We start from the raw sequence: 9,801 nt of genomic DNA on the forward strand, positions 1-9,801 counted from the left end.
AGGTTCCGCACAGAAAACATAAACCAAGAGTGCGCAAAGATGTGTAGCCATCGAGGCTAAAGAACATAATAGGTATCATAAAATTTCTACCTACTCTTCCGATGAATTGGAACTACACATACACGTCACATACGCACCGCGCATGTGGGTGACCTGGGTACCTGGGTAAGATTATATGTCAGTAATTTCACGATCACCAGGAAACTGTACAGCAGGGCTCACCAGAAGGCAGTCATTGACTGCATTGACTGCCAGTGGCAGCCAAGAGACTAGGTCAAACAGGTCCTAATAAATCTTGTCGTTCGACTGGTTCTTAGCCCTTCACGGTCATTATAGAGTAGAGTTTACACTCTTCAAAATAAAGATGAACTGATTTTTGCGGCCGTCGTTTTTCTTTATTCTTTCTGAATTTTAATTAAAAACTCTCCAAATTTTTCCACCTTTTTAAAGCTTTCATTTGAGGTTTAATTTGCAGACAAATTTCATTCACTTTGTAAATTAAACATGAAATTGGAAATGAATTGTACTGTAAATTCGAGTACAAAAGTTCAGACCCCCCGGCGTGAATGACGGCGAGACGTAATTTACCGTGACCGTAACCCTTCGCTTGATTCCTGGAAAACGAAGAAAAAAATGACAGAAAAACTTGGTGGCAGTCATACACTTGTCGTGGCAGTCAGCACCTGCTTGAAGTGGCGAACCTTGTTGTACAGGAACCTACATTAGACCCTTGTTACTTTTCCATAAAGGAGTCATACGTCAGAACCCACATAGGAACCTCATAGGATCATGTGCAAGTTCATACAAAGATCCTAAGGATTCTATACAAGAATTTTCAACAGGGAGTCGCGAGATGTATTTTTAAAAGGTTATAAAAAAGGTTAGGAAATTAGAATCTTTATTTTTCTGTTTTTCTGATTTATCTTTCTGTGTGAAACTTTAGGATAGCGGCTTCTCCCGTATAACCCTTTAATGTAAAAAATATCGAAAACTTGTTATCATTTGCTGAATTCTAACTGAAAAAGATGGGAGAAGCGCATTTTTAAGCCACATTATGATTTTCTTTACGAAAAAAGAAGCTGAAATGCATCTTGCATACCTCACTGAAATCACTATATTATGGTGCTCCCCTACCGAAATGAATCTCTGAGTATATTCTAAAAATTCTCTAGGGTCAGAGAAGCTCAGAGAATTTCTCCGCAGGCACTCAGGTAGATATATTCAAAGGTCCAAGTAGTTCTTTTAAATGTTTTAAAGGCTTTAAAATGTCTTTTCCGAAATGGAAATAGAAATACGATCATAAATAAAAAGCAGGGAGGCTGAAATTGAAATAAGAATTCGATCATAAATAACAAGCAGAGGGGCTATATCAATAGAGTAGCCCAGCGATTCCCAAACTAGTGCCGCCGGCCGATGAGGCTGCTGCCGGCAGGGGAATGCCACCCCGGGCCGGGCAGCCCCCGAGGGGGAAGCCAGCCCGGGCCCAGCCACATGGCAGCCCCTCCGCTATGAGGACCCTTTCATTGTCATGAGATTTAAGGCTGTTTTAATAACTAAAATCCTAAAGATATGGCTCAATTCAATTCTAATTATCTGAATCATTTTCCTGATGTAATTTTAAGAATATTGAAAAAAAGTTGATGAAAATCGGTTAAAATTTCGAATAATTAAGCATATCTTTAAGAACATGCAAAATTACAAGAAATTTCAACTGGCATTGAAGATATTAACAGATTTTCATCAACTTTATTTTCATTTGCTTAAAATTAGATTAGGAAATTGATTCAACTAATTAAAACTTAATTTATTAACATTTTAACACATTTTAATTTTTCTCAACCGGTTCTAATTCTCTCGCGTGAAGTTTGGGAATCGCTGCAGTAGCCGACACTCAAGGGTCCTTCGTTAAGCTTTCGGTTTAAAATTTAGAAGTAGATTTTTTAAATTTCATAGTTAACAGCCTAAAACATAATAATTCGGAATCTACGGGTTTCGATGATTTCAGATATGTAACTTTTTTTAATGCTTGAAATTGGAATTAATATGACGTTCCTCGTAAATGGAATGAGATACGCCAAAAAAAGACAACATTTTTGAATTCAACTAGAAAATGGTATATTAGCATAAAAGTTATAATTATAAATAAGTATAATGAGAAAATTCACTTAATTAAAAAAAAAATGTTAATAATTTGAAGAGAAATTTGAAAAGGGAGAGTCGGATTAGCGACGGCCAACTACTGGAAATAACTCTGCCCGCCCGGCACGTGACGAATACAAAAGGAACATTATATTACCGTCGCACCACTCTTAAAAGGGGCATTTTCGATTTCATCGCGGTGTAACTGCTCGTCTTACCCTCTCCACTCGACTTCTCCTCACGTCCCTGACTGAGCGAGATTGCTGCCCCGGCCTTTGCTAGCGGGGGGGCCCTTTGTCCTAATCAGGCATAAAATGCCATACATAAAAATGTTAGTTTTGCAATCAGTAAATTAAAAATATCATATTCAGAATCTATGTTTTTTTGCGATTCCAAAGACATGTAACTTGCAATAAAAATATTGAAATTAGACTAAGTTATGGCAGATATTAGTTTGTTTTGACCCTGAACAGATAGCATTATGGAATTTTCCGTAGAATAGTTGAAAATGCATCAGTTTATTTGGTAGAAAATTCGCCTGTTGACAATTTAATACTCATCCGGTGGAAGTAATGCTCTTATATTTTCCATATTATAATCAACTATAATAAGTATATTCATTTTAATTCTATTCCCTGGAAAGTGAAGTTTAATTTCCTTTTAATAAATTGCCCTTGTGCTTAATACACTAATGTGGCCCTTATTTTTCAAAATCCTTTTTTTTCAACCCCTAGTTCTGTTCGATTGCCCAAGAATTGACCATCATTTTTAATATTATAAAATTATTGTGTATGCCTATATGTGTATATGCATACTAAATAACTTATATTGTGTACTGTTTTGTTAAGGATTCGTCATTCTGGTTTAAAAATTCAAGTACTTGGTTTCAAGTATAATATTCTTCTAGGCAGTTGGGTAAAAATCCGTATATTCTATTAAATTGTCAACAGGTGAATTTTTTACCAAATAAGCTGATGCATTTTCAACTATTCTACGGAAAATTCCATAATACTATCTAGTCAGGGTCAAAGCAAACTAAAAGCTGCCATAACTTAATCTAATTTAAATATTTTAATTGCAAGTTACATATCGTTGGAATCAAAAAAAAAAAAAATACAGATTCTGAATATGATATTTTTAATTTGCTGATTGCAAAACTGTAACATTTTTATGTATGGCATTTTATGCCTCATTAGGACAAAGGGGCCCCCCGCTGGCAAAGCCCGGTGCAGCAATCTCGCTCAGTCAGGGACGTGAGGAGAAGTCGAGTGGAGAGGTAAGGCGAGCGGGCAGTCGTCATTTCCTCCACGGCCACCTGCGTACTCTTACCCTTCCAGTGTGCAGCGACACTATCCCTCGCTGGATTCGAAGATGCTCCAGGCCCACGACGCTACGTCCCTTTTGGAGATAATCCCTTTGTCTACCAACTTATATCTATTCCTATTTAAAGAATATCAGTATGTCCAAGAAAATCATTGAAATATACATAATTAGATTATTTCCAATCTAATAATGTATAAATATGATATATGCACATTTTATGAACGAAAAATTAAACAATTTTCCATTTTTGGTCAATTATACACACAATACAATACAATTATAAATAAAAAATAAAAAAAAAACAATACATACAATTTTCCACTTTTCAAGTTATCGTGGATTAATAATTGATTCAAGTTAACAAAATTAAGCGTTTGAACAACTTATTATTATTTATAAAAATATTCTCTTACAGTGATTCTCGTATGTTGCAGTTTTTTCTAAATAATTTCACTTTTGATCCACTTTTAAATTGTAGTGGGATAATAATTAATTTAAGTTAATAAGCGTAAAATTCATTTTCAATTCCAATTTCATTTTTAATATACAAAGTGAATTAAATTTGTCTGCAAATTAAACCGCAAATGAAAGCTTTAAAAAGGTGGAAAAATTTGGAGAGTTTTTAATTAAAATTCAGAAAGAATAAAGAAAAACGACGGCCGTAAAAATCAGTTCATCTTTATTTTGAAGAGTGTAAACTCTACTCTATAATGACCGTGAAGGGCTAGGAACCAGTCGAACGACAAGATTTATTAGGACCAGTTTGATCTAGTCTCTTGGCTGCCACTGGCAGTCAATGCAGTCAATGACTGCCTTCTGGTGAGCCCTGGGTTACAGGCAGATACGTAACTAACATTGCGGCCAGTTTTTTTAAATATTATATAATAAAAATTCCTCGAAATTGCTCTTCCTCCACTTTTTTCATTTATAATTCATCAAATAATAAGTTTTTTTTATGTTAAATGGTCATACAGGAGAAGCCGCTATTCTAAAGTTTTACCAAACGTTATATGAAATAGTTTCATGTTTGCGTAGATTTATTAGCCACTCCGTAATTTTGTTGTCAAAGTAAGAGAATTAAATTTTCAAATATACAAAATTTCGAGAAATATTATAAATTAATCACTTCTTATAAAAATGGTAATCAATAAAAATAAAACACATCAAATGTTTTCTTAAGTTTTTCTAAACGAAGATTAGCTTATAAATGTCATAAGACGTTATGCTTTCTAACCAAATTTAATTTAACTAGCACTACGAGGTAAAGTTGTAAAACAATAAAATAAATTAAGTTTTATAATATGTATAAGGTAAATGTACCAGTCTTCGTTAATGCATGGGTTGTCGGCAGATAGGCAGTATTTCAAATATAGTAAGCTTTTGTGTTCTTCGTGCTCACCAAAAATGTTTTTTCCTAAACGCTATTGCCGATCACTCACACATCGAAGTGCCGATAACCCATGCTTTCTCGTATTTATAACTTCGAACTTCTTATAATGTCCATTCTAATAGGATATGTTACAAGTAATAAATAATTTACCTTTTCAATAGTACGCTTCATTCGATAAATCCCATTTATTAAGCTTTAAATATATAGCATTTGAAATCTGAAATTCGCCTTAAGCTTCCGATAACTGGCACACTTACCTTATCGATAGGTATAGAATCCAAGCAAGACGTTGAATAAATAGTACCGCATTTTGTACCTTATTGAAACTGTTGCGTCAGAATTTAATTTCCTGATTTCCTGCTTTCAATTGCATAAAAGATTATGGACAAAGATTGATACACTACTGACACATTCTAACACTTTTGCAAATAAATAGGGGTTTCCCCTAAAACATATTATTTGACTTATTTAAAAGAAGAATAGTTCACTATTTCAAGAAGAAAACGCTATATACAACTTACACACATTATATTTATGCGCATGTATATATGTATATGCATGTCATTCACGCGGCTGCACGTTGAATTGAAAATGTTTTGGCCAACCTTCTCTCCATGATCCAAGAAGCTACGGTCTCGCCTCGCGCAATTAAAAAAAAAAGTGAACCAATCAAATGCACCGTAGAGATTCGTAAAGTGACCTCCATTTTTAAAAGGACGTTAGGTGGGTGTTTAAACCGTGTTTAACGCTGCATGTGCGAATTGCAGAAAAACTCGAAAACAGTCTTATAAATAATCGTATAAAGCTAAACTGAAAATCAGAAACATGTCCCTTATATTTATAAATAATATCAAAACGGAAAAAGTGTGCTATTAAAAAATTGTAAGTACTTTGCGACATATTTGTAGAATTATAATTCCGTACTATGCACACGGCTGATTTTGGAAATAACGAAGAAAGTATACAAATTTGCTTGTAGTATGTTTTTATTACTGAACTTATTATAAATCATTTGCAGTAATTGTATAAAGTCTGCTAAAGTAAAGTTTTTATTATTTTAACTATTATAAAAATTAATCATAAATGATTAAAAATAAAATCATTAATTATAATAATGAAGAATTATTTTGATTATTATAATAATATAATACAATATAATAATGCAATACGAGATATATTTTTATGATCATCAATTTTTATAAAATTTATGAATTACTGTACTGGATCCCCATTAAGCGTATTATTTCAATTTTTGTAATTTTAGGACATTTTACAAGTACTACTTCTCTTCTTAAGTATTTTTAAATAACTGAGATGAAAAAATTGAATTTACTTGAAGTAAAATACCAGTTTCATCCTGACCTAAAACTTAAATTTTTTTAAATTTTATCATTTTTTAAAGATGTTTTTGTGATGTAACCAGTTTGGTTTTTATTCGCAAAAATAATTTATTTCAGGCAGTGTGTAATTTAATTTACAAATAATCCCATTTAATTATTTTCAAAACCAAACAAGTGATAAACAGTTTGTTACACCGCGACACCATCACAAAAAATTTCATTTTTTCCGAACTGAATAACTTTTTTGAGTGAAAAATTTTCTATTCTCACTCGAGTCTAAATGTCTTGAAATATCATGGGAGGTGTTTTTATACTTTTTTTTAAACTAAAAATTGAATTTTTTATCTCAATCCGAAGCCGTATGCGCTCCAATTTTAGATTAGTGTAAGTTTCAGATTTCCAAGTTTCACATATAGTGTCTCTAAGCTGGAAGCGCCAGTAGTGTAGTTAGTTGCTTATTTGATGCAAATTTTTCCTGCAAAAATTTGTTACTAAATTCTACGTCTGCTGTGTGCAATAATTTCTATTATATATCTCGACATTGAAACGACGAACGTTTTTAAATTTCTCCAAAAATCTGCAGATATTGTTAGTTTCAATAAGAAATTTATGCGAATAATATTATTGTTCTGTAAATCGAGAATAGGCTGTATAATACTTACCTTATTCATACGATTCTACGTAATGCGCTATTTGCATATATTTTTTGCGCGTTACAACACAACAATCTATGTAAATAAATCAATAAATAATACATTTTTTAACTTGAAAAATTTTTATCAATTATTATCAGCGAGTTCACGGCGGCATCCTTCTATCACTTTTAACAGTTTTCCTATTATGAAGCCAAGTAAGACATGTCAAGAAACAATTACAATATAAAGAACAAAAATCGCATTTTTATTCTAATTTAAAATTCCCTCCAAGAGCAGCAGCTTTATCGACAGTACACTTGCTTGGCAGTACGATCAAGTAACGTTGATCGATCAGCGGGGAAATATTCTGAGTCCATTTTCAAAAGCTCAATACCGAATTATCATTGACCGCTGGTACGTTTTGAGTGTGTCATGGATTTCGCCATTTTTGTGCGCACCGTTTAGACGTAAGTTGCGAAAGAAAAATCGAAGACCAGGTTTGGCCACGTGACCCTCTCATCACATGGCCTTAAGGGCATGTGACACAGCTAAATACCTATATTACCTACCTCACTTTTTCAGTTCACTGAATGTTTTTTTGAACCTAAGAACTTTTTTTGTAAATAAAATATCGAACTGAAACTTTGGAAAATGATATTAGAGTATAATAAAGTACGTTTAGGTACTGAATTTTGGTAGGAACTTCACTGAAAATTATTTTATCTTTTTTGAACCTCGACATTTTTTGAACGTTCGAATTCCATTGGCATCAGCCGGTAACGTTGTACATGAAAATACGAACTCTGGTGGCCACTAGACGAGGCTCTAGAGGGTTCGTATTTTCGTGTACAACGTTACCGACTGATGTCGATGGAATTGATAGTTGAAATTTTTTTACATCTTTTATTATTAAGCTTTGTACTCAAACGTAGTTTTCTTTCAGCTCTTGCATTTTTCAAACTTTGAGATCGATATTTTATGTATAAAAAAAGTTCGAACTTTCAAAAAATGTCGAGGTTCAGAAAAAAGATGAAATAATTTTCAGTGAAGTTCCTACCAAAATGCAGTACCTAAACGTACTTTATTGTACTCTAATACATTTTCCAAAGTTTCATCTCGATATTTTATTTACAAAAAAAGTTCTTAGGTTCAAAAAAACATTCAGTGAACAGAAAAAGTGAGGTCGGTAATATAGGTATTTAGCTGTGTCACATGCCCTTAAATCAGGAATATTTCAGCTTTTGAGTATGCGCGACGGAATAATAAGGAGACCTAACTCCGTTTTCCCACTTGACAATAGAAACATTACCGTAAATGGTATGCACATTACAGGAAGATCTTAAATTTTCGTGCGTAGGTGCGCAGTTGTCCTCTTCCTATACATGGAAAACTTTGCGAGTGAAAAAGTTAGTCAAATTGACGTAAGCTAGAGAGGTTCTGTTCGTTTGTTTTGATGCAGGTGGCAAATTTTTTTTTGTTCTAAGCCATGAGGTGTCAAAAGCTGGGCTGTGGTGGAAGTTACACGCCGATTTTTCTATTTCGGGAAGGACATTTTAAAGCCTTTAAAATATTTAAACGAACCTTTAAATATATCTACGTGAGTGCCTGCGGAGAATTTCTCAGAGCTTTTCAGTGCCTTGAGAATCTTTAGCATATACTCTTGAGATATCTATCGGTAGGGCGCTTCATTATAATATCACATTATTTGCAATTATCCGTGCTGATTAACTTGTATGCATATTTATAAATGCGTAATTTACCAATTTCTAAACTAAGTCACCTCATAATAACTTTTAATGAAATTATAATATTGTTCATGTTTATATGTTTCGAAAAACTGTAAGCTTTTCAAGCAAGTTATATTACTTCCATTATTGATTTATCATATTACCTATACTTTTCCTTCTCAAAATCTATTTACACGTTTTTCAAACAAGTATCGAAAATTGTTAAATCTTCTTTCTTCGTAACTTTTGTCGTTTTTCCACAAATTTTTTATTTTAATTTTTTTATTTTCAATGTTTTTTTCACGAATTAAACAAAAACTACGCGCCTATCCAGAAGTGAATGTTAACGAATTTGTAGATCTTTTTCGAGAGCACTATGAATAGCCGTACATAAAAATTTTAAATATAAAAAAATAGTCCCAGAAATTTTTAAAATGCTCATCGTAAAAACTTGAATTTCGGATTCAGGAGGTCTCAAAACGTAGAGATCCGTTAAAAAACTGTGTTGTCAAATTTAGGACAATTCTATGCTTTCTCAATCATAAATGATGAGAATGTAAAAAATGAAGAAAGAAAAAACGTAAAATACAAAGTTGTTTTTTAACAACTTTTTAGTCCGCAAGGATCCTCTAGGGCAGGATGCGACAAACCATGTGCCTAATACGGATTGGTCGATCTAAGTTTACTAGAGACTTCCGGTCAGGTTAGGTGGGGGTAGTGGGAGGCAGCTGTCCGTCGGTTCAGTGTGTAAATATGTGTGTGTATGACACCTTGCATTCAGTCTGACGTTGAAAGTACGATCGTGCTCAGGGAGTCTGACGTCACTTCATGTCCAGTTTTCACAGGTCCGTGGAGGGGGAACACTGTCGCATCCTTCCCTAGACTCCTAGAGGATCCTTAGTAATTGAAATAAACCAAGTTTTTATAGCTAAAATTGACAATTATGATGAGTTTCATTTTTCTAATAAAATGTAAAAATAAGAGATAAAATAGCCAACCCTGAATTGAGTATTTCAGAAACTGTCAAGTTTTTACAGAAAAGTCGTTTAGTCAGTCGTAGTGTTTTTTTTACTTTTATACGGTGTTGATGTCCTGTGTCGCGCAAGCAAAGAAAATATTTGTCTGTAAGTGAAATAAATAATTTTGTCTGCTCTTATACAATGTAAATATTGTTTTTAAGGTGAAATTTTAAATGTGTGCAAGAACCGTCAGCTTACAGCAAACTAACCTGCAAAATACAATGTATA

General features: G+C 33.2%; 1 protein-coding gene across 4 annotated transcripts in view; it reads right to left on the reverse strand.

Annotated features, from left to right (window-relative positions):
* LOC117178002 (interferon-induced protein with tetratricopeptide repeats 2-like) overlaps window positions 1–5,403 on the reverse strand; it is a 23,310-nt gene extending 17,907 nt beyond the window's left edge. Inside the window, exons 1-2 of one of the 4 annotated variants that reach the window (XM_033369171.1) lie at window positions 5,169–5,403; window positions 3,469–3,579 (exon numbers count right to left, since the gene is read on the reverse strand). The gene's annotated coding sequence lies outside the window, so the exon portion shown is untranslated. The other 3 variants (XM_033369169.1, XM_033369170.1, XM_033369172.1) reach the window with 3 other exon arrangements.
* Between the last annotated feature and the right edge of the window lie 4,398 nt (window positions 5,404–9,801).

The sequence above is a fragment of the Belonocnema kinseyi genome, chromosome 8, assembly GCF_010883055.1.
Source record: "Belonocnema kinseyi isolate 2016_QV_RU_SX_M_011 chromosome 8, B_treatae_v1, whole genome shotgun sequence".
Lineage (NCBI taxonomy): Eukaryota > Metazoa > Arthropoda > Insecta > Hymenoptera > Cynipidae > Belonocnema > Belonocnema kinseyi.